We start from the raw sequence: 26,858 nt of genomic DNA on the forward strand, positions 1-26,858 counted from the left end.
TGGTTTGAAAATAATCGACAATTTCAATAATCTTTAATTTTGTTTTCTCCTCAAATCGAACAAAACCGTTTCACAGACTCTACAGTATCGTATTTCATAGCATGTTCGTATAACTGTTAAACGAGTAAATAACCATTAGCAAGAAAATTACACTTTCTTAAACGTGAGTGAATGTCCAGATACTTTTGAAAGGTAGTGTACGCGTGAGAAGAGGTAAAAGGGAGGACGAAATGGGGAGGAAAGTCGTGGTCGATGCTCGGTCATCGAGAAAAACCCAGACCGCTCTCCTGTTCGCGGTAATCCCGAATCTCTATGGGTGTTCGCGTTCGTGAGCAAAAGGAGGAACGCGAGATCGTCCACTAGAGGGAGATCTTAAATCGCCGTCGCATGAAATCGCCCTTGAAAGCGGCCGACGTCTCGAGAACCAGTGTGGACAGACGTGAACACGGAGTACCAGCCATCCGGTGAATACACATGGGTAATTCCCAGTGCGTTCCACGATGCCTTGCGAATGTTATTCAATAGCCTCGGACCGCGTAGCTATCGGTTATGGTGGTTGCGGATCGCTGCAGAAAGGACGAACATGTCTGATGCTGTATGGTGATATTACGTTCAGGGATATTGTGGTCTCGGTGATTTTCAATAATTCTTTTCCATGTTATCGGTAGAAAAGAATGCTTCCATGTTTTCACTTAGGATTTAGAGTTCTCAAAGGTTGCAAATTGAAGAGTAAAATATGTTACGTTGTTTACAATTTATGGCGTTCTTGATAGGCTGTTGACGATGACATCACTGTGCAATTGTCGAAGAGCGTGATATTTTAGCCACGTTTATGTTCGAGGATATTACGATTTCGATGATCTTCGTTTAAGTGATTCCTTTATATTCTATTAATAGAAAAGAATATTTTATTAGAATCGAAATTTCTAAAGACTGAAATATTCCTGGACATTTGCGCTAGCATCTTCTTGGTAACTGCAATCTCTGTGAAACTGCTGTTTCTACGTGAATATAGCGATTGGATGGTGGTCTACGGTGAAATTACGTTCAGGGATATTGCGGTGGCAGATAGATAAAAGTCTCGATAGACTTTCATTTTACTATTAATAGAAAAATCATTAGGAATCCTTTTTATCGAAGAAACAAAATCATTAATTTCTATACTTTGAGATTCGTCGAACCTTCGTGCGTCCCTTCTTCCTTCTCTCTTCTACATACATCTTCCACAGCACTGTTACCAACATTACAATCCTGAAGACTTATAGGGCGCGACCTCTTCTGGCGCCCCTATTTCAGTCTTTTTCCTGGCTCCTTCGCTCGAGATATATAGACGGCCACTAAACTTCTATCCTGGCCATCAATTTCACTGCAGGAAGGATCGTGTGCCACGGTGGCCAGCGTCGCGACTCGCACAGGCCTCGTTTGCCAAATGCCTGCAGGCTCGATCTTTTTGTCCACGCCAAGCAAACGTTACAACTGCCGCGCGTTAGCTATCTCTGGCCTAACAAGGAATAGTCCGGAGCTCGATGGTCATCGTTCAGGGTTAACCTCGTGGGGACTCGGTTCTAAGGTTCTCTGGATGGTGGACAAGACAGGCGACAGTGTGTCACTGGTGAAATTGAATCGGAGATCTTTCGGGTTCTTTCGATTCGGCCACGAATTTAGGTCTCTTGGGTCTGGAACGATGTGCGATCCCGATACTTTGTTCTGCTCACACTTTGGGCAAGATTAGTGCTAAGGGGGTGGAGATCGTTGGAGATTTACGATTTGACGTTTGGAAGTTCTTTTTTTTCTGCTCTTTTTGGCAAACAGAATGACGTTACTGGATTTAGGAGCTGATGAGGGTAACACATTGAGCGAGTCTTTTGAGTTATCGGGGAAAGTGAAATAAGATATTAGGTTAATGGACGTTTCTGGTTTATTTGGCATCCCGTGATTTATTTGAAACGTGTAGTTTATGAAAAGCGTACGACGTGTTCGGTATATTTAGCGGCGTATAGTCTATTATTACGCTCATTGAAAACGCTACGTTTCTGTAAATCGAAGTAGAAATCTTTCTCTTTTAGAAAGAGGAGCTTCTTCTACGCTCGTTACGATTCTAAAATACACCAAGATTTTCTGTTTATTCGTGTTTTTATTCCCGCTTTCATAGCGGAAATAGCCTTCGAAATGTGCAATATTTTCAGCGTTCGTATTGTTAACCCCTTATAACCGGATTTTCCTTTGCTGGCAAGAAACAAAAGCACGATTGATTACAGTTTTCCATTCAAACAGAGGAACTAAGAACTAATTACCGTTGCGGATGAATTGTTTGGTGACAATGGAACGGCAAAATGATAAAGCTAACCGGCACTGCAATAAAGTAATAATGCTACAGTCCTTTAGAATGCTCGTACCGTTTTGATCGTCGACAGATTGTGTTTCTCGATATCGCAAGAGGATTATTCCTTACACATATTCCCAATAAATAGCGAATTGCTGTTGCGACAAATATTGTTCTTGGTTGCATATCTCAATCGTTGTATATCATCTCTTTGACCCTTTGTAAAATTTAAAATTCTGATTAGCAGCGGAGACTGTCTTTTTCTAATAACGCGACGTTCATGAAGAAAAAAAGAAAAATGTTGGTCTTTAGCTGGAATATTCAACTTAATCTGTCTCATTTATTACAAGTACTACCGTTTATTCGCGATTTCATAAAACTTTCTTCTTCTGTGACGAGAAATTGAGTAAGTATAATATTTTAGAAGCATGCATAAAATATTTCGAAGAATTCGTGCCGGGGAAGGCGTAAAATTATGAAATTGAAAAGTACTTTTAGCTTTACTGCAATTTAGAAAGAATATATAAGAAATTATATTATTCGTAAGTTGGGTCGTGCGATTCACTGTACGCCATAAATAACAACGTGTGATTTTTAGCAACATCTATCGATTTTTATGAGGTCGATCGGTTGGCAGGTTTGCTTTACGTACACTTTCATTCTACGTTTAAAAGATCGCCTCCTATGAGGGTGGTTTCTCTGTCTCAACGGGTTCCTTGGGACCAATCGCTCGCCCCCTATGAATCTTTTACGAACGGACATTACGTATACTTTTATTTGCTGGTGTTCGAATAAACTATAGGCAAACAGTAATTTCCAAGCACGAGACACTCGTTCGATCTCTCTGCCGTAAACAAAATTGCTGAAAGTGCACCCTCTGCGTGTCCAGTTTCTTTAAGAAGATCGTTTTTCTCCGCTATTTTGTAGGCCAGCGATATTGGAATCGGAGAGAAGATTAGAAATATACCGAATGTACCAAAAATTCGTAGAAATTGCTTTCACGATGCTAAGCTTGCTTATTGTGTTCTTTGGGATAAAATATAGGGACGTAAGTAATAATAAATAGACAATTAAATAATATAGTTATTCTATATATTATGTATGCGAACCGAAATGGTACTTATACGCAAAATTTGTTTAAATTGAATCATACGTCGAGAATTAATTTAGATTTAATTCACACATATACTATATCGATAATCTAAACACAACATAATCTAATTTCGCGTCTATACTAAACGGAGAATAGATTAATTCGAACATAGTGCAAATCTAATCTGGACATAACGCATCTTAAGCTTGCGCTAATCTAGGATTAACAGTGTTTAACCCAGACTTAAACTGGACAGGAGAACAGTCTATCGTAGACCAGGACTAATCCGAATTTTAACACGTGTCGTATTTAATCTAATAACAGCGTTCGCCAATTTCAGGCTTGCGAATTTAACTTTAATTTTTCGTATGTAAGTTGAAAATTTTATGCAATTTACAACAAATCTATACGCTTTAAAACCAATTTAAATTTGTAGGTAGACTCAATCTGTAAAATGGTAACCTAGACATCCAATTTCGTATATTCGCAATTTTATGAATAAGCAAATTTCAATGCTCATTTAATCGCGATTAAACGTTGTTCATTAAAAATCCCCGAACCGAGAGCTAACGTTATTTCAACATTTCCAATTAATTCGAATCGTAAAACGAAAACGTGAAAAGAAAGGCCAGTGTATATATACATACATACGTATATATACGTATATATCGAATCACGAAACGTTAAATGATCGTGGATAGCACGTTGTCACATTTCACGATGACCACAGCATCGCTTTCGCGCCGACGACAAACGTTTTAATATTTCAAATCAATGTAGATCAACGAACGCGGAACGAGGGGAAACATATTTGACCGCGAAAGATTAAATGGCTTCCCGTTACATCGTTATGCTTTCAGTGGGCTACAACGCGTTTATGCAAGCTTCTAATACGACGAATTAATTTGGCAGGGAATGGATATGCTATGTAGGAGAGAAAAATTTCGGTGGATGTAGTGTCACGATTTATTGTCATTCGTTGATAATCGTAATTATCAGTGAAATATTTTAACGTGACGTAAAGCTTTAGCAATAAATAATAGAAAATTTATGTAGTGCTTCTGCGATCGATACCGTTTCGAATTCTAATATTATCGAAGAATTTCGGATGGTTTTGAAAATCATCATTATTTTGAAACTGTTGGTAGCTTCGAACGACAAAGAAAATGGGAAATAATTTGTTAAGGATTAAATTGTCAATTTATATAATTTTGTAACTCGTCCTGCAACTGTATAAAATTATTCTATCGCATATGATATTCATTTATCTCGAAATTTGTTCATTAAATATAATTTGTATTCCTAGTCCCGTAAATTCAGATGATTGTTTCACCATTGTGGATGCTAAATAGGTAATTGGTAATTCAATTGTTTGTTAGCTTATTGTGCTCGCCAGCCCTGGGTCGATGATATAATATGGATTTCTAATTATCATTTTCATACATAATTTAGAATTTAGAATTGTTTGACCAATCCACTCGAACCATTCTTCTCCAAAAATCTACTTAGTACTCAACTTGACTTCAACTTCGACTTCACAATACCACCTTCACAACCTACGCTCTTGAACGAAACAACTCTTCCCTAACTTGGCTTCTCTCGTCGATATTTTATCAAATTTAAAGCACGCTCTGTCATACAAGTGTACAGTACACGGTAACCTAAAGAAAGTGTTTCGCGCGAAGAGACAGAAGCAAGTTTGTTTGCAGACCGGGCTGCAGATATTACACCGAAGAATCGACTGACTAGGTGTATGGTTCTCTCGGCTGGTGCACCGTTTCTCGCGAACATGTGTCGATTGCTGGCTCTTGTGTGCGAATGTCCACAAGACCTTTCCGTCTTCTCGAGAACATCGTATCCTCGAGCTAGGATTTTGCGATCGTCTGTTTGCACGTGTGTACTCGTATTGAGATTTTGGTCTGGTTCGCCTGATACCTGCTCGAACAGCTGTACATGATACTACCATCGCAAACAATATATACGCCAAGTTCAATAAATCTTGGTATTTCCAGCAAGTGATTATTGATAGAACGACGCGTGACATCGAGAAAATACGGTACAGTTTCAAAGTATGTGGACATTTTCCAATTTTTGGCAACGCGTGTTTGCATGAGAAAATTAAGGATAGATCGAACTGCAACGATTCTGTTCTTCCTTGTAATTGAGAATTTCAGTGATCATTGTAATTAGGCTTCCATTTAATTGTATCGTTAGAAACCTGTATCGGAACAAATTTGATACAAAGCTTCAAGGAGCGTGGTCGAATTTCGAATTTAAGTTGTAAAGTCATTTATAGCGGCAGATATTCGTGGTTCGTTTTAGAAATGATCCTTCTTAACCTGAAATTTATTGCCCCTCTATATTTGTGCCTCCTGTCGCGACACAATTTCCAAATATCGTGGCACAGTATCGTGCATTGTAACAAAATACGAGGATAACCGAGGAACGTCGATAAACATATTTATTCCTGGCGTACCTTAGCGGAAATTGAAAGTACTTAAACGTAGATACATATCGCTACAGCGGCCATACACGACGAAACGTGCTGGTCCGATGTCGGAGCTACTTACCAGAGTTCGAAACGCGAGATACGACCTGGATTTTCGCTTACTAGTCAAATTATTTTCCTACGTTGCGAAATTCCTGAGACTGTCTGGTTATCGTCGTTACGTATGTCCTGCTACGATACTGGTACGATCGTGGCAAGACTATAAAGCGACTCAAGAAAGACACTACGATACTTATCGGTTGATAAATCTTTATCGCTAAGATATACTCTCGCGACAGATTTGTTTAATCGATGAAACATTTCGAAAAATGCCAAGATCGTTAGGGCAGAAGGTTTTTAACTGGATATTCTTTTATGTTGCAGAGTACACCAGTGTGTAAAATGCGGTGATTTCAGGGTGGACGCGACATCTGGAGAAAACTAGAGTGCAGTGCTACAAGCGGTGAGTTAAATTTCCCTTAGATGAAATTCTCATTTCAGATATATTTCGCGACATTTTGTTAAATTGCGGCATAAAGTCAAGTTCAACATCTTGAAAATGATAATTTGAAAAGAGAAATATTCGCTGTAATGTGGATAATTTAAAAAGATTCTTTGCAATGTACATAATAATTTAAAGAGATTCTCTTTATTAAATGTCGTATACAGACATTTAATAAAGCACTGTTATGCTTCAAATAAGTTTAGAACCTTTATCGAAGAATCAGATAACTAAAATTTGAAAATTAATTCCTTTCTATTCTCATTTCTAAATGCATAATTTTTCCAAATATAAAAAAGCGTATAAAAAATGTCTTACGTGTAACAGGAAAATAGATTGAAAAATCCATTTCGTATTTTCTATATTTTATTTGGAAAAATGTCTGCGATTGTTGTGAAATTGCTACAATACGTCTCGTTAAGAGATATTTTTAACATAAACAGGAAAACCTGTTGCCAATACATGCAGAAACACTGCGTACACGTTATTTACTGAAATTCTAGTTCTATAAAAAACAACGAAACATCACGGTGAACACGCCATTTATTTAATAAAATTCCAACTTCATGAAAATACACGCGAAACCTGTACGTGGTAGTGTATGGAAAATACACTGATACAAAAACGCTATGCATTTAAGGTCTAATATTTCAGTTCATCAAACTCCACTTAAACGGTCCGTTATCTCGGCGCGATCCAATATAAGGCGACGAAGAAAGCGCAGATTAACCTGACGTAACCTCTATTCCCGGGCAACCGGAAGTACAGAAGAAGCCATATTGAACGAAGCGACGGATTAAAACTTTTTCTAGCCCCGAGGAGTATCCGTTCGCCTGGAGCAACACAGACAATGGTTGCGCCCGGCGAAATTATTTCGAAATTAGAGATAAAAGTGATTTAGAAAGGGAGGCTCGATCCCCCGTGAAATGGATAGCTCTCTTCTGAATCCATTGCCGGGTTTATTTATTTCTCTCAAAGAAACACTTTGACTCCTCCCCCATTAGAACCCTCTGGCTACCTTGCACATTTCCCATTTTGCATGGGTGGAGAGAAGAGAAAGAACATAATTTAATGGCAAAGACAAAGGGAGGGGGCGGCCAGGGTACGAACTGATTAAACGGCCGTTAAGGGGAAATGAATTTTAAATACGATTCTTCATACGCGCCCGAGTACCAGCCACCGAATAGACGCCGGAAATGATCGCGAACCTGGCTCCGTTTCGCTGAAACGTTTCCGCTATGCAAAGAGAAAGAGAGAGAGAAAGTCTGACTTTCAACGAATTCATTTTTACGTAGATTACTATTTCGATGGGATCTCGGCCGTGTTGGTCGAGTAATTTTCTCGATAGATTGGAAAATAGATTACCGAGGATTGTTAGGTGGCGCCAGGCTATGTTAGTCGTCATTTGAGCAATTTGGTGTTTAGGTAATGTTTTATCAAGTGGCGTAGTACGCAGTTAGGCGGCTCATTTACATCACAAAATATTTCATTCCTTCGCTCGTTTCTCAGTTTTCGTAATTTAGTTTCTTTCTTAATGTCAAATCGATGCAAAGGTTAAGAATTAGTACGGTGAAAAGAGGAAAACCAAAATCCGTAGATTAAAATTTAGGAGAATGCCAAATGTAAATATCAAAATTAAATTTAAAATCTATGACCAGAAACTTATGAATTACACGTCAGAATTTGTACATCGAAATCTTTAAAAAATTTTACACTCTTCTATATTAAGCGTCCAAATACTTTTTTGAGCCAGTCGCACAAATTTAGACGAAAAAGATCTACTCTTATCGACGTTGTAATCTTTTCGACATCATGGATTTTCGTTTGTACCACATTTATATCGCGATATTATCATGTGATCCATTTACTGAAGCGCGAAACATATATCTTGATTTTACATCGAATTTACATTGGCTTATGACAAATTCGCTGTGGACATAGCGGTGCGGGGGCTTATGTGAAATAATTTAAGCCGGCTCTTAAAATCGCGCGGTCCGTATCGAATATGGAAATCGGTGCCATGACACACAGGCTATTGAGCTTTCTATTAAAGGGCTTTCTACTCGTTGCCGTGCGGGCTCATTTTTCATCGCGGAAATTTATATTGCTTGTCTTTATACCAAGCTTTTCGTAATTGTTTCACTCTGTCGAAATTCATGATTTACGGTAATAATGAAGCCTTTAATTTCGATACCGAGATGAGAATTAATCGACCGTGCATTGCATATTTTACGATGAAAATTCAAATTTAACGAGTATTTCATTCATCACATTTTTCGACTCAACGTTTAAAGAATCCGAGTTTCATTTATCACATTGCACGATTCAAATTCGCAAGAACCAACTCACTGAATTTTTTCTATAACTAAGAAGATCTTTACTTACTTCGATCAAGGATTGTTTAATTACGGATTGGCCTTTACGATACGGATCGTGTTTCGAACGAATTTCGAAAGTAATATAAATCAGCATCCTAACACAATTGAACGATCCCAAGTCACCAGAAATTCTCGAGTTCTCTATCCATCCCAACCTCAAAGTGGAACCGCGTTTCCCTTCAGCCACTGGAACATTCGTCGTGTTTCCTCGCGGAACGATTCATTTCCTGGCCGGATGTTCCGTTGAACGACGAACTTGCCGAGGCTGTTATCCGCTCCGCGGCAAGATAAACGCGACCAGATCGAATCCTGGTGCCGATTCTGAATCCGAGAGCCGCGTCTATCTGGCCGATTAATCGATAAGTCTGGTTGTCTTGACTGAAAGCGAGAGTGCTCCTTCGAGACGAAGCGATCACCTAAATGTAGAAGGGAGACAGCAGTATTGACGTTCCTCCTTCCGGTTCTCATCGCGACGCTACTGAATTCCAGTATCGCGTTTTCCAAGTGCCTCCGTACGTCCGTGACACGGTGTTGTTCCGTTCGTCGACTGCTTCCACTCACTGATCGATAACTGGTGACCATGTTTCGTGACGAATAAAGAATCCGGCCAGACTTGGTATTTTTGGTGTGCTGGTAGCTTTAAATTTATAACCACTTGGAATGATTTCTTTATTAGGCAATTATCTCAGGCAACTACTTTCGGATTGTTTGATTATGTTCGAATGACTTTTATCGGAGAAATAATTTAGAATTACTCGACTTTTATCGGGGAATGAATTCAGAATTCTTTGACTTTTATCGAGGAATTATTCGTAATTTAAAATTGTTCCACTATATCCGTCGAATCGATACAGGATCTTTCGATTGTGCTTGAAATGAATTTTATCAACGAATTGGTTGGAAAATGTTTGTGTATAGAACAGAACGATTCCTATTAGAATATTTCTTTAAAGTTATTTTCAACTGTATTAGGGGGAAGAGAGATTTTAATTTTATTTATCTATTTTCATAATATATTTGATACGATCCATATCATCGAATCTAGAATCCATGATCGTGTTAGCCTAAAATATATATCACAGAAATTCCTAAGATCTATCAAGTATCCAAACATTAAATCTATTGAACAGAGAAACGGAGATTCGTCTTCCAACAAACATCAGAATCAGAACACTTGAGTGACAAAAGATAACACCGTTTTCTCCACTCTTAGGGAGAAAACTTTCTCATTTCTCTTCTAAGCAGCTGTCCACGTAGCTCAGACCGAATGCTGGCAATCCTTCCTCCGTTTCTGCAGACCTTCGTCTCTCCTCGCTCCTCTCGCCGCCCTCGTCGTGTTCTCGAGTTTTCCATATAAATATACATAGAACCAGGAGCTGCAGAGACACTTAGTTCTGAGAACCTCTGAGATCCTTCCCTTCTGGCTGCTCTATTCTCGCTTCGATGAGAAGAGGATGTCCGGGGGACCCGGGGACCATTGTCTTAATTGAGAGAGGTTAATTCGAGACGGACGAGTTCTGAGAGTTATAGACATTCTGCCGTGTTTAGCCGGGGCTTAGACGGGCTTTCTCTTCATTGCTCGATAGCGTAGACGCGAATACAGTCGTAATACTACGTACGTGTACCTACAGAGTGTTTCAAGAAGTTAAGATCAAATTTCAGTTGCTGGTCATTTACCTAGGGACACGTACGAAACGTTGTCACTTTTCACTCGCGTCTCTTAATTTGATCGAGACGTTGCGTTAAAGTTGTTATAGGATATCACGATAACATGTATTTTTGGAAACCGATACGTACTAAAAGAATAATTACTATAAACTCTGCTATTGTGTGAAAAATTCGTTCATGCTTCTACGTCTTATTGAAAGACTGAGAAATGTCGTCAGAGAGGATTGAGAGAGGGAAATAGTAGATGGATCTACCTTCTCAATAAATTTTTGTCTCTTCTGATAAGTTTGATTGTGGACTTTTTGACCACCCTATAGATACGTCTGCCTGGCAACGTTTTTGTCCAAGGTAGATTTATACATACATACGGCTAGGGATCGAGTAGTAGACAGGGAAGTAGTACTACCACGTGGTGTCGTATCTGGCGTAGATTATGGTGCTGGCCGCTAGATTTCGTTGCGAGTTACGGCCACGTTTCGTTCTCTCGTGTCTTGTAATTTATCTCTTATCAGACTTGGCCGAGGGTCAGGACAGCTTTCTTTCGACTGCTCGCGTGTGCCTCGAGCTGACTAGGCAATTCCAACTGGAACGTTTCGGCTGATTAGGTTGTCTGGAATGATTTTTGCCATCTGCTGACGGATGGATGCATGTTTGCCAAATATGTGAGATTCAGAGTGTTAGTTAAGATTATTTAAGATAAAACGATACTGAAATGGACGTGCCATAAACACCGGTAACACGAAATCTATCAAATAATAATAATAAAACCACGATTACTCTTTCATGAACTTCAAAATCCTCAAGTATCTGAAACTATCGTACTCTGTGAAAACTGTCACACCTCGGGAACACCTCGACTAAATTCACCTGCTCGAAAAACGGCGATCACAATGAAAACATGGTTGACAATGGCCCATCGGTCTGAACCCCATTCAACCAGCCTAATTTTCACGCTGGAAACGTTATTTCTTCGACCCCGCGTACACTGACGGAACAAAACCTCGGCTAGGTCAGGGGTTCTGACCCAAATCATGGCAAAGAACTACTTAGCCTGGTTCCTAGTCCTCTTCTCACCCTCTCGAATCCCCGTTTTTCTTTTTGTCGTTTAGTCATTAGGGCTTTCAAGCTACTTAGACTAATCTAACTTTTAACGGGCTCTAACGTTGCTCGACGGCCAAGAAATGTTTTCGAGTCGGCGATTGGCTCGACCTTAGACACCCCTGGTCGTGTTTTACCGGAAAGCACCCTTGCCTCGACAAGCACCCTCGTTGCATAATGTACTCGCTGAATGATGGAGGGGATGAAACAGAGCTACGTGGCCGCTGAGGCGCATCTCTTGGTTCGAGGGCTCGCCGTTGATGAGAGTGACTCCTCTTAAAACGAGGGGTGAGTGAAGTCGTGGCGTAGGGGAAAGGGGTGAGTCTGGAGACACGGGAATCATGGCAATGTGTCTCCGAAACGTGACCAGGCATAACGTAAATTTCGTTACAGAAGTAGTGGACGAAGGAAGGAGATTGAAATTATGGGAATGAGGGTGGAAACTTTGGTTTTATTGGTTAACTTTAGCGTAACTGGCTACCTACATACCTATTTCCATATTTCTTTTAATGGTCTGTTTATTTCCTAGTGTAAATATAATAAAACTTCTTGAAATATTAATACGCTTCGTACTTAGAGTCTGACGTGGACTAAAGGGCTGAATACGGGGTTGATTGCCGTATATTTTCGGCGCCGGTATAAAAGTTAAGATAAACATAAACGTGAAACACAGCGAGCTAATTTTATTTTACCGTATTAAAAATAAAATTGAATAAACTCTTTGTTAAATTTCAACAATCTTTAAACAATAGTTGAGCAGTAAAGGGGTGTAATTATGCGAATAAGGGTAGATTTTATTCGCCAAGGTATACATATGAACGGAACATTGATTCGGATGTGGGTCTTTGAGAACTTCAGAGATTCAATCTTGGTGAGTGGATCAGTGGCGGGATTAGATGGATTGACGTGTCTTTGACGTGGTTTGAGGCATTTTGGGCGTTGAAGTTTCTGCTCTTCAATACACTCGATGCATTTATCTTGGATATAAACTTGAAAACCAAATAATTTTCATGACACGTGAAACAACCCATTCAATTTTTAATCCTTCTTCCGTAAAAAATTAAAAACGTAACTCGTTCTGATTTTCTTCTGTATTCGTTAAATAATGTTCCCTAAATAATCGTTGTCAACACATCGTCATTCTTCTGCAAGTCACTTGTTTATTTCTCCTGTTGATTTCGTAAACCGAATTCCAACAGGAACAAGAGAATCCTCCATATTTCTCTAGGGAAGTAGCAAATTTTTAAATAAAAGACGTCGCCAGGATATTTCACAGGGGCAGAAGAATTTCAATCAATTTATTCCTCGACACTGCAGCTCGTCGTGAAAAAGGTATCCTAGAAGGTATCCAATAACACACGCACCGAGCGTCCACTTTCGTCGAACATTGCTGACATTCTGAATCCTCCCCTATGGCAAAGGAGACGAGGGTAGAAAAAAAAGGAAAGCCATGGAACGGAGAACGAGAGAGAAGAGAAAAAACGAGAAAAAATATCGAGAAAATGATAACGACGCAACGAAATCTGAGACGTGATCAAGCACGTGGGAAATTTCGCTGTGAAAGCAATAGAGGGGCCAAAGAACGACGTTCCGATGGGAAGAGGGACAAGGATGACACGAGCTTTCCTTCCGTCGAAGCCAACCTCCGCTTCCGGAATTCTGGATATCCCTGTTATCGAGTGCTTTTCACTCAGTTCGTTCGGTGCAACCGTTGTCCATCGCGAATTACTTCCTTCCATTCTTCCTTCGAAAAAATATTTTCCGAGATACTTGGTATTTTTTCGATATTTCTTTATTAATATTCGTTCCTATTAATATAGATTAATATAGCTGCACTTTCCAACTTATTTACATTCTTCTATTATTCATACCTTTATAGTCGTTCAATTTCTCTTGAAGAAAATATTATTAAAAATTTTCACTACCTCTTCGGTATTTCTCTAGTAATACATTCATCTTTGATTTTCTTCGCAGTGCTAAAAGAATTTCAAAACGTTTCGTACGGCACACGTAATATATTCATCGATGATGTCTGTGAATTAACTTGGGTAGTTAATCTTAGATACGATACATGTCATGGCGGTATTCTTTTCCCGTAGAAGCAAAATAAGAAATCCTCTTGCAAGAGACGGAAAACTGAAAGCAGGAGGCATCGGATCGGAACAAAAGGCGCTGCTGGAAAGGGTAAATTCGAACAAAGGCCGGGCGCCCGAATTTGTATTTCGTCCGCTCGACTCGACGCCAATTAAATTTTAATATCATCGGTATTCCTCCGCTTCCTTTAATCAAATACCATTCGTCCTGCGTCAAAGTAGTCTCGGAATCCCTTGGACCAAGGAAGCGGTGGAAGGACGGCCTTACAATTAAAACTTTGCTCCCGGCATCTTTCTCTTTCAGCTCTCGTTCTTCGCCTCTTAGAGGGTAAATAAGCTGTCTCCGTGTCCCCAGCCGTTCCTCTCCTCGCGAGATGTTTTGTCGCGTTGCATCGAACATGGCGAATCAGCTACGAGACAGACAGGTTAGAGTGAGGTTATGCGAACGTTGGAGGCGCATAACCGCGGGAAACGTGACTTTTGGCTCGTGGTTCCTGTCGTGTTAACGAACGTTTGTCGTTACTCAACGAAAATACTAGTTGCTATGCTTTTTGGATCGTTCGTCTTTGGATGTGTACGTAGATCAATGGCTGTATAGGTTATGTTAAACATAGTGCCATTTGTCGAAGGTTTAGAAAGAAAGTTTATGATTTGATACGGTTTTATTAGTAGAGTGAAATGGAAAATTAATTGTATTTTAAGCAGGAGTCTTTGTTTTATCTTAGTTCTTTTCCATTCTATACGTTTGGTATATATCGAAACTGTTTTTCGTTTCAAAAATGGTAGGAAGACTTTACGTTTAGGATATAGCTTTAAAAGAAAATAAATGGAGGGTAACTTTGAAATAAAAGAAACAGAGTGTACCAGTGGGGCGTGGCACCGATTCGAGTAAATTCGATCGTAGTGAAACAGAAACGGTAGATTTTCAATTCCTGGGGAAAAGAAGTTTCGATTTGAAAGTATCGGACGAGAGTATTTCTTTCGACGGGCTTTCGAACGAGCGAGTAGTTAGAGTCCCGACGAAAAACTGAATGGCTGGTAAGTTGGAGAGCAGGTGCCGAAGAGAAATAAAACTACTTGGCTAGCGTGGCCACGATATTCGACAGCTGGCACGGCTTCAACTGTTCTTTAGATTTCGATCATCGGCTAAAAATTTCCTTCCACTGTTTGTTCGACACTGAATCAACATTACAATCGTTCTCTCAAAGTCTCGTTTGCATAATCGCTTCTTCCAAGTCCTACTTGTCTATGTCGTATCTACTATTTGAGGTTATGCGATGATCAACTTTCGCTGTACTTTCAAATATTACATTCCATATTCAAACTTTCGAGTTAAAATTATTTGCTTTCTTTTTAGGCTAACTTCTTCTACAAAAAAAGTTGGTAACTTTAGAAAATTATAACAGGATATCCTTTCTACAAGCTCAAATCTCATTTTCATAGAAATTAGACCTCCCTAGAGGCCGCTGGATGTTGAAATAAAATGCTCTTCTAATTCTGTACTTACAGGTATGTACGATTGCTACAAATATTGCTTAAAATTGATAATATGAAAGTGGCGGTGTTAACAAGTTAAAATGCTTTACTAAAAATCATTCAAAAACTATCGTATGCAAAGTACGAAGAAAGAGACAATCACTGTAGTCCCCAAACCCAGCGTCAGACGCTCGCCAGACAGGGTTGCACCTCAAACCCTAACATCTTCGACTGAAACACCTAATTCTCCCTGCAGCTAGTCGTTCCCCTTCTTCGACCACTTTTTTCCAAGGCCAATTCAACGCGCTGTTCAGGCGCAATCCCTCTCGCAACAGGGATGCCCTCCTGCAGAGAAAGAGAGAGCGCCCCTGGAAGATCGTCTCTAATTGCCCGGTGGCGGAATCGTCGGTTCCGCCATTACCACGGACAAAGAGTAGGTCCGTTATCCCTTGGTAGCCTGGCTGGATCGTTGAAATATTGCCAGGTGGCGGATATCAGCCACGGCCTACCGAAATGGCTTCCATTCCTTTCCGGCAGCTGACTCCGGATTAACCGGGCCGCGAGGGTTCCTCCCAGGATAGCTGACTGAGAGGTATTAAAGCCGGCCCCTGATATTGCTTTCTTCAATTTGCAACCGCTCCAAGCCAGCGACGCGTCGCCCTGGCCTACCGTGTACCGATCCTCTGCCGAGCTCGTGAATCAGAAGCATTCGTGGTTCCAGACGTTTACGAGCTGGACGCTTGCAGCTCTGTAGGCCTTCGTTATCGATCCTTCTGATCGGTCCCCAGGTGCGCTGGACCAGTGGTTCGAGTTTCTGATGTGTACAGGTTGTCCCGGGTGGATTTTAGTGGGATTTCAGTGGATTTTTCTGAGACAAGTAAAGTGGTTGAGATTTGAATACCCTGGAGGTTTGGTTAAGATCGTGTGGGAATGCTGGAGACAATAGAATTTTAGTTATGCGTGGGAACGTGATAGAACAATGGTTTCTACGCTTCTTACCTTGCCACCCTTTCTGCTATAAGATGATATATATTTTTATTGTAAATATTTACATCTAATGTACAATTTCGTACATAATTTCTTCTTTTCGTGTCTCTAATCGTCGTTTAACGTCCCTTGAAACTAACCCGAGTACAGTGCCCAACTAGACTCTGAGCCAATTTCGTTTCAATATTAAATTTTGATTCTGCACAGGATCAAAGCGTGTAAAAATCTCTTTCGTCCATCACGAATAATTAAATGTCATCCTTCGGGTCCGTTATCAGCGTCTTTAATCAACCGGTAACGTTTTCCCAAATTAATGCCAGAAACGGCGAAATCCCTTGAAAGGAGGCAAATATTCGCATCAGCCGGGACACGAGTTTGAAAGAAGCTGACCGACGTTATTTTTACCTCCTCGTGGTAATAACAAGGAGAACGTCTGCTGGCTCGAGCAGACGGTCTCCACTTTAGTACAGGGGCGACATCGTAACGAGAGTTGTTGCGAAACTGCGGCCAGGATGATTCAAGGGGAAGTTTTTTACGAGCACTCGTGTAGCCGGGTTGCGTTTTCAAGGGGCCAGGCCATCCCGGCTGAACGCGTTACGTTTCTTCGACTGTTAGTTCGCGTTTCTTCCACGTTTCTTTCTACGATTATGAATCAGCCACGCATCGTTACCGTTTCTCGCGACAGATCGTCACCCAGGGCCTTTAATGGCTCACCTTTTTCCGCCAAAAAAGAAAAGCGAAGAGCATGATGGATATCTGGAGTTTCCACGGATGTTTTGTAAGAAGAGACGAAGAAAGTGTCCCGGCGAGGTGGAAATAGGTTAAAAGGAGTTGATGATTGATGCAGTGAATTGTCGCGGACAATGGATTTCGTGATGGAAATTAATTATCGGATTGTTGAGGAAGTTTCCAATGATTTTGTATGTTGATATATTTACTATGTAAAGTAGAAATGTTTTATAATGCGAAACTATTCATTTCATTATGCAAGAAGAAGCATTTTGCATATTGTTATCGATCTGACAATTTCGCCAAAATTGCTGATTCCTGTGCGGTTTCTCGTATTTTCCGAAGAGTTTAAGTGGATCTAGATTTACCTAAATCTTGTAGATTCGAGTAGATCAGATCTACATTGAACTTTTTGGACGAGTTTAAGTAGATCTCTAAACGAGATTCGTAGATTCCGACTGTTGGGAGTTATTTTTAATTGAATTTAAATTCGGAAAAGGTGGGTTAATGGATAATTAACTTCTGATCTTGCAGTCTGTCCCGTAATTCAGTGTCGAAAGCTGACGAACTTTATCTGTTTCTCAGAAGCAATTCTTTTTATTGTCTTTTATTGCTAGATTCGAAACTCGTTAAATTTTTAATTACGTTCTAAGCACATATTAAACGATACTCAGAATGTTCTTTGCATATTATTCGCATAATTCCGATATTGAATTCTTCGAAAGACCATAGCTCTTTAAGAATCGATTGTACGCAACAGCTCGCAACGAAGAGCGCTTCTTCGACGTATCGTTGCTCCAGATCTCGTCAGGTCATTTGTCGTGCAGTGACTGACAGGTACCGTACAGAGAGAGGTCCATTGTCCCTATGAAATCTAATTTTAGGCCACGTCGGCGTACCACTGCTGCAACAGCGCGAACAAGTTCTAGAGGCAGAATAAACACGGCTGACTAATGTCTAATGCGACGAGCCACGCGTTCCATGCGCGTCAGGCTTAAAAGCAAATCTTCGTTCCACGCGTTTGTTCCTTGTCCACGTTTTTGACACGTCCGCGCGCCGTCCTGACGTGTAACCAGTGCCGAAATTCCATTCCGACCGGTCTACTGTTTTATGTCACACCCTCTGAAATCGATATCCTAATAGCGAGTCTGCGTTTTGCGCTCTATTCTTCTTTTTTTTAGTATCAGGAACCAATAAACTTCCAATAGAAACGATGATAAAATTAACGATATTGTCCTTATATTATATTTTCCTATATTATATTTATATTATATTTTCCTACCTCACCTTTTTCCTATTTGTTTGGAAAATTCGTCGTGCGAAGACATTAGCTTACCTCTCGGAGCTTGCGACACTCTTTTCTCCATCAGCTTACAGAAATGCTCTTCGTTTCGCACAGCTAACGAATAAAGAACTTTCGAGATCGATTGTCTCGAAATTCGAGACTGGAGGTGGTCGGAGTCGCGGTGATTGTGCGCCTTTAATATCCAGTTTAAATATTCATGAGGAAGGGCGCGAGAGTAAGAGAGTGAGAGAAAGAGAGAGAGAGAGAGAGAAAGAGTGAGAGAGGTCATCGTATATTTTTGAGAGTGCCGACTGTGTCGGGCTTGTTCAGTGCATAACGAACGAAAGGTGTTTTTTAAATTTCATAAGGGCTCCGCTGAAAAACGGCACGCAATTTCCTCTGAAAAGCGATCCGCCGTTCTCTCTCTCTGTCTCTCTTTCTCTCTTTCTCTGTTATTCGCTGTTAACTTTGAGAGGATGACAATGATCCCCCTTCAGTGATGAGAAAGCGACCCTATATTTCCGCTATCGCCGAGATAAATATTCATAATGAGCAGAATGTTTCTGCAGACTCTGGGAAATTTAAATATCCACGAGAAATATAAAGGTTTCCCTCGTTTTTTGGCGTTGGCTGATCAATGGCGTGTCTATACTACTTAAAATTTTAGTTCACGAGCGAAATTTGCTGAAACTCGATATCTTTCCCACTTATCTTTGAAGTAATTTATATCTTTCTTCCACGAATTATCGTCAACAGTTGAAGTTTTCAACGTTCAAATTGTAAATGCTTATTCTCTGAGCTTTTATTGCGGTGGATTTATCAAGGACCTGTACTACTTGGAATTTTAGTTTGCGAATAGTCTGATAGAAAGAAGGTTAGTTTAGTTTGTACATTTGGTTAAAGTTGATACTTTCTGGGCCCTTTTGGGATAATTTATATTCCTTTTCGATCATCGTCGAAATTTCAGGCTTTTAATATTCAAACACGCAATCTTAAATTTTCCAACTTTTAGTCTATAAGAGTCTACACTACTTAAAACTCTATTTCGTGAGAATTTCTTCTAAAATTATGAATAACATAATATCGATAATTCTTCGCCGTAGGGATACAGGGAGGCAAGTTCTGAAATATAATTTGGGAAGGAGACGGGCAGAAATCTTAATTTCTGTCCTCGGTCTGGCGATTTCTCCTCGAAAAAAGCCCTACCTTCGTCAGCTGAAACACATTTTGACATTAGTCCCTTCGCAGATGAGAAATTTAAACGTGGTCCATGGAAATATCCCCTGAAACATCCATCAAGGGTTGCAGCGGAATTTCTCGCCTCAGAGGAAGAGGCAGAAAGAACCAGCCTTTTTTCATAGCGATGGGATCATGTGCATTATCCACTTATAAATCCGAATCAAATTCAGTATCTAAGATTTACTTGATAGAGTTCAAATATTAGTCGGTAGATCGCGGAAATTTGTGCATTATGACGAATATAATTAAAGGAATTTGATATAATTAATTAGAAATACTTTGGTAGACGATTGTGACATTTATTACATATTAATAATAAAATACCAATATAATATATATCACGAATAAAAGGTATTGTACTTTGGTTATTTTATATACATATTGTTTATGTATTATATTCATTCTGTGTATTTAAAATTTTTCATAAACGCGTAAGAATGCTCAGCTGCTTATAAAATATAATGAAGTTTCGCTGTAGTTTGAAAATTATAGCACGACTGTTATATTCTGTTCTTGTATTTGCGACGTGCTTCAGCTCATCGCTGTTTTTCAGTCTCGCCGTCTGAAAACACGGGAAGAGGACTAGCAAGATTGTACGTACAGGCAGAAAATACGGGTTACAATATTTTGTTATCAAGATTTTTATGCAAACGAAGAAGAAATCCGCGAGAACGAGAGACGAGAATGTAATTTCTTCGCGGTGGAGAGTGCTTTTTTTCTGGATGCCAGTTTTCTCCTATCCTTTACATTAAAAAAAATAAAGGAGTTAGGAGAGAGAAGAGGGCGGAAAAGGAAGAAAAAAAAAAACGGCGCTATCCTCACCGCGAGCGGGGCATTAATCTTTTTGACGTCGCTGATGCAAGTATGAATACCAGGGCATCCATCCTTTGTGCCGAGAGAAATGCATTTTTATGGATTAGTCACTTTCGAAAATGGGTTCCTTGCACGTGAAGTGGGCCACCAGGAAATAGACCGGTTTCTTACGCTGTTCTCCCGCGTTTCGTGTACGGCCAGGTTCGATTTTTCATGAAACTAGTTCAGTATCCGTAAACACCTGACCAGTAACCATTTTCGAGTATAACCAGCTAGGATGGATCGTGCAGCTTTATCTTTCGCCGGACTACTTTGGCAGTTGGTGGAATTTGCGAACGACGAACTTTTTCCAGTAGAATTTATTTCACTTAGTTGGATTTTAGAACACCGCACCACGTTTTATCAAAATTGAAACCATTCGCAATCTCGTGCATCATTTGATGCAGCTCTGATAAATACCTAATCTTCGTTAAATAGAATTCTGCAAAACTATCGCAAACTACATCTGTTGCTTCCCACATCAATCACGACACGAAGATTCGCCGAGAAAGCAACCCCAAAAAGCATCACAGTCCAACTTCTAACCCCAGAGACATCACGCACTTTATCCTGATTGCGAACAGTTATCGTGAAGCATCGAAAATGACACGGACATATATCGCGCCCATGACAGCCAACAAAGTCACGCTTCGGAGGAGATCGAAGAACGAACCCAAGGAAGGGAAAGAAAGGAAGAAGATTGAATGGCCATAAATCATTATCGAATCTTGAAGGGATCGACTTGCTGGTTTGTCCAGTAATCTATCAGGACAGAGTAGCTAATATAACGGTGGAGTAATTGCGGCTAGTATACACGTAGAGTGGCTCGATCGATCCGCACTCGTTGTGTGCCTAATGACCACGCAAACGACGCGTAACGTGTGCTCCAGTCCGCTGCTGAATTAATAATCCTGTTATTTGTGTTTACGCTGCAACGGCAGTACCCCATCCGTGTCATTGACCAGCTGCCTGCCTGGTCTGCCACTTTATTTCTAGCCGTGGTATCTGAAACATTGATTATGAAGATCCGGCTAGACTTTAGAGCGTCGCTCCTTGGTCATTTAGTTTTAGATTTCTGATTGGCGTACTCTTTTAAAGGTATACGAAGTGTGATTGGTAGACTTTGGATTTCTAGAATGGATGAAAGCTAGTCAGACCATGGACTGTCGCTTTTACGATCACACTTTTACGAATAAATTTAAAATCCATCTGGTTGAATCGAAGAGAGAAGAAAAATATTCGAATCAAGCGTACGGTGTTGTTTGTAAGCTCTGCATCCGTTGTTACAACGTGTCCAACAGTAACTGTGACGAGATAGATCTGATTGGAGCGTTTTGAGACAATATTCCACGGTTATTTGTAAGCTTAGTTCTCTATAAAGTTCGTAGGAGGTAAGATCAGGGTAGTTTAAGATTCACGGCTACGGTAAAACCTTCGGAATTTCTTGAGCTTCTGAATGAAGTACTCGAACTTGCGGAACTTCTGTAATTTTCGAACTTGCGCGATATTAGAGTTACTCGGACCCGAGAATGGCGGCAACCTTTGGATTGTTCCCTGTTGGACTTTGAACTTGTTGACTCTGAAACTCATGGATGACGCGAATTCTCGCCGTCGTTATCTATAAGGATTGTTGCGTCTGATAAAGTTTATATGCTCTATGTGTACTAACTGGCCATAAGCAGAAGTATTATGTTACGAGACAATTGTTTGTAAAACTGGCTATCGATCACCTGATACCCTTCGAAGATGCTAGAAACCTTAAATTTGTTACTAATTGCAAATTTTCAACGAATAATTTACATTCACAGTCTGCCAACTCTCTAGGAAAGTAATTCGTAAAGTTTGACAAAATTCACATACTGTTATTACAAATCCACCAAACCCAGATTCCTAGAAACTGTATAACGTTTTCTTCTTGGAGAAAGATATACTAATAAGCATTCCTGTTAGAAGCCCAATTGGTTCATCAGATAGTAACAGAAACGGACCAAATAGGAAATCTGAATTTTGATTCTGATTATTGCAAAACAAAGATATCTCCATTCTACCACTTAACTCGCCGTGCCAGCCGCTTTCAAAAAGTTTAGAGTCCAGAGTCGAGTATCGTTTAGAGAGGATCCATCAGCTTCTCTCGTAACAGATCAACTCGCCACTCTGGTTGGGGGCTAACAAACGACCCAGTCACCGATGAGAAACGGGCACCAGTTAATCTCCGACTGTGAAACAATCGCAAAAGCGTGTTGAACGCGTGAATAGTTCCAAAGACCTGTCTTTCCCGTTTTGTAACCCAACCTATCTTAACCGTTGTCCCTCTATCTTACGACGCTAGTTTTCAGTGTCGTCCGTAGAGTTAATTAAGTTAATTCGAAGCGTGTCCACGGGGCAAAAAGGTGGGTACGGGTCCCTTGTAAACTTTCAATTTGAAATCTGCAGCCAAGACTGCCGTCGTAAGATTAAGAAGTTCCTTTTGGCCGCTGCCGTAACGCTTATTATCTTGAGCGTGAGACTCGAAAAACAGAGAGACAGTAATTGCTGCTAAACCAAAGGAAGGGAATGGAGAAGGAGAATGATGAAGGGAGGGGACGTCGAGCTGTGTCGTGGTTATGCAAAAGCAGACGACGGAGGCTACCCCAGGCTTTTAGCGGAATTGCTTTTACTAAATGATTACATAACGTAATAAAGGTTATTTTTACGCGGCCGACTCCGAAAACGTTCGCACGACGATACGTCATTGAATCAGTTAAGCTATGGTTAGCGATGAATGCGAGTTTGCTATACGTATGCCCGCTCGTAAATAAATATCACGTCTAGTACGCTTTTCTCAATTATCCGAACTTTTAAACGTCTAAGAAGAACCTATATAATCTATCAAAGAACACAGATTACTAGATCAATTACCAATTAAACCGATATCATCGGTTTGGGACGGCCGTGTATTTGAATCGTTCTTACTCAAAACATTCGTTGTATCCCACTGAAGAAGACCCGATAGAGCTGTAGCGAAGCTTGGAAGGCTCATAAATGTTATCAATATGTATCCATTAAGCTCCCTGCTGTCTCGGTGTGAAAGTAACGTTAGGGTGACCGGTGGTTGCCAAGCAACTGGTCACGCTTCGTCGAAAGGACGGAAGTGATCGACCAGACAACACTTACCGGGTCCTTGTATCCATTGCCCTCGTTCCAGCCCTCCCGACCACCCTAACCCCTTGGGAATGATCCCTGGTGAGGGATTCTTACTGCCTGACCTTGGACGTAATCCTAATTTTTCTAGCAGAGCCCCCATATCGATCTTGATGCAGGCGAGAGACAAAGGGAGGCACGTTGTCAAGAATTTGGTCAGAGTTTATTTCTTCGTTGATGAGAGTTTATTGTGTGGAACAAGAGCTGGGAATTTCGTGTATTTTAGAATATTTCAAGTGGACGCTTTTATACATCTTATAGATTACAATAGCTTCAACCCCGGCACTCTATAAAGCAACAAAATCATAAGAAGAAAGAAGGAGATCAAGTATCTCGCAATTCTTTTCATTGTCGTTTCCGTTATATTTTTCATTAAAAAATAATCCGTAGCTTCTTTCACAATTGCTTTTATAACTTCGTTCAATTCAACTGCGCAACAATTACTTAGCCCCTTAATTCCCAACAGTCCATAAAACAAATGAAAGAAACATATCTTGTAATAATTATTCAACCGCCTAATTGCCAGTATGCCATAAAACAACAAAATCAAAAAAAGAAAGAACTAAATCACGTATTCATCCGATCGAACCCGTCCATCAAACCCTCCCGAACAAGAGGCAGCACCATAGACAACAGGGTTAGGTGTCATCGCTTGCGTACGTAGACACACACCATGGAATTGACACTGGCTGAAGCGACACGGGGTCGCGTTACGAGCCTCGCCCCTCAGACATTTTCGTCTCACCCCCTTGGTCTGCTCGCTCAGAGGCGGATTCCTCCGCGTGACGGACGCGTATCGGCGCGGATTCGAACGTGGAACCGCGCGCGAAACTCTCTCCCTCTTCCTCTCTCTCTCTCGCTCTCTCTCTTTCTATCTGTCAGTTGCGGACGCTTCAGAGCTGCAACCACTCGTGAGGCGCTGGCTGGCGGGTTGCCGTGTGAATAGGATCCGCAACGATGGCGGCTCTCGAATTACCCGACGTGTCTCATCCCGCGGCAATAAATACCTCGATCAATTATTCTCGCGCCAAACCGTCGGAAAAATATGTGTTTTGCGTTGCAAAGCCTTGACACATTGGTAGCCCCAGTCGACAATGTGTCTTATGTTACTCGAATGTTGCTTACCATATTCAGGCGTGTTTAGGGACAGATACTAGGGATAGGAACTTTTGCAGGATATGATAATAATACAGAACATTGTTCGTTAATGAACAGTTTTATTGGTGAATTATTAAGAGAATACAAGGCATTACATTATCTTGTTCATGGTCAGAAAATAATTCGTCTCGAAAGGTTAATATATCGTTGTTGATACTAATCGTATGCGGTCACAAGAAGTTAAAAGGAAATAGAAAATATTATTAGGAATATTATTAATTACGTGGAGGCAGCTCAGCTGTATGCAAGCCGTTTGTTTGAATCGAAAGATATATATACGATGGTGTATCATTACATGGCCCTTTTTCTGGCAGGAGTGGAAGGTCTTGTGAGTTAGATCGTTCGGATTAATGCTACCCCTGTCCTCTCTTCAGGGGTTTGAGGGAGCTGAAGATGATGGAAAAATGCTGGCGATGTCGAAAGGGATGCTTTTCGCGGGTAAGAAGGGTTAAAGAGGAAATAGTCGAGGAGTTTCGGTCTGTCTGAAGGGATGATGGAGTGATAGTGGAAGAATAGAGGGACGTCTAATGGGAGTGCGTTAGACTCGTGAGTGTTCTGGTTACTTTGAGATTTGACTCGGTGTAGGATATTAAGTGCGCCATTGATGCAGTTAGATCGCTATATTTTTATATTTAATAACGATTTATTGTAATAAAATAATATATATAATAATATCTTGGTGCGAGGAAAGTGTAAAGAAATTTGATATTTTCAAAAATATATTTGGTATCGATATCTTTGATATTTTCTTCCTGATTATTTCTTTCATCTTGACTTTACGATTGTACGAACTATAAAGAAGTTGATGAATTTATAATGTTGAAGTAATTACTTCAAGAAGAACTCTACATCTTTACTTTTGTATATCCGTGACCTGGAGACCGCTGTTACGAAGAGAATAGAATTTAGTGAAATAAAAAGTTCGAAATAAGGAGAGGTCCATATATCATTGTGCCCTTGAATATAAGTTATGTTTTAGATTACAAGGTCTGGAAACAAAAGAGCTATGAGTAGATTTCTATTGCTGTTTCTTGTAGCCTTTAGCTAGCGCTACGAGGTTAACTTTTTTGGTAATGTCCTTTGTTAGGAATATATGAACGTTCTTCTATTGTATTGTAACACTGTAAGAGTGAGGATCTGGATCGGTATACACTATACACTATACTTATACCTTTATTTATTTCGATATATTTTTCTATTGCAAATTCATCCACTCGTTCTTCTATCGGTCAACCTCAACGTATAACATTATGGCAAACCATCGGTCGAATTTTAATGAGTTCAATGAACCGTTAAAATAATTGGATATTTAAATCCTAGTATTAGATTAGCTAATATTAGATGCCAGATAGAGACAGGATTAAAAAGGAGCTGGTTCAGGATTTCAAAGATGTAATATACGATGTGGATAGCGACGCCATGGTAATAATGATGAGGGTATAGTGGGAATAATATGGAATGGAAACAATGATCGTGATAATGGACACGTGACAGTGATGTTAACAATGCTGGCTCGGGATAATACTCCGGTTTCTGAACTGCTCGCGCTGCTCATTGTCGGCAAATATTATTATGTCAACTGTGTAAAGTTTATGACGTACAGGGAACTATACTAGTTTCCGATTCGAGAAGCTTTCGTTTGCTTTTCGCTGTCAAGCATTAAAATCAATCTCTCCATAGTTTTAACCGATATTATATTTTCTATCGTATTAATTCCCTTCGGATACCAGTTTAAACAGCTTCCCGGTGGAATTAATTTCAAGCAATACCGTCTATAATTTTATCCAACGCTGGCATCAACATCTGTTGATGGAACTTTTGAATGTTCAAAATTCTACGTTAATTCTATGTTAGGCTCAGTTTTGCGAAAGAATTTGTATATCAGATGCATATGTTCGATGCTGTGAATGTTGTAAATTTGCAAAATTGCACGTTAGATTGCGCAAAGCGCGAATAAATATCATTGTATGATTTCTACACGAAGACTGTAGTAGCTAATGAGTTAAGGTACTTAAGTTAGAGATAGCATATATGGGACGTGTATTGTATAGGTTGCACATACACTTGACCCCATATTATCATATTGCAACAGTCAGTAGATTACTATCAATACCAAGACAATTACAGGAACTCATTGTTCCCTATCGAAACAATAATATTGTCTAAACAAAGCTCTGGATTATCATTGTTAGATAAGATCCATTGTCGGATGCAAACTAACCAATAAAAACCCTACTACTATTCCAATATTAAGTACGTTAAACACGTTCAATTATAAGGCGTTAATAATTATAAAGTCATTATAAATT

At 40.1% G+C, this 26,858-nt stretch overlaps 1 protein-coding gene across 5 annotated transcripts in view; it reads left to right on the plus strand.

Annotated features, from left to right (window-relative positions):
* LOC100643304 overlaps positions 1-26,858 on the plus strand; it is a 316,203-nt gene that overhangs the window by 116,538 nt on the left and 172,807 nt on the right. For all 5 annotated transcript variants that reach the window (XM_048413546.1, XM_003401592.4, XM_020867214.2 and 2 more), the window contains one exon: positions 6,289-6,367. The gene's annotated coding sequence lies outside the window, so the exon portion shown is untranslated. The remainder of the gene's footprint in view (positions 1-6,288; positions 6,368-26,858) is intronic.

This window comes from Bombus terrestris, chromosome 16 (genome assembly GCF_910591885.1).
Source record: "Bombus terrestris chromosome 16, iyBomTerr1.2, whole genome shotgun sequence".
Classification (NCBI taxonomy): Eukaryota; Metazoa; Arthropoda; class Insecta; order Hymenoptera; family Apidae; genus Bombus; species Bombus terrestris.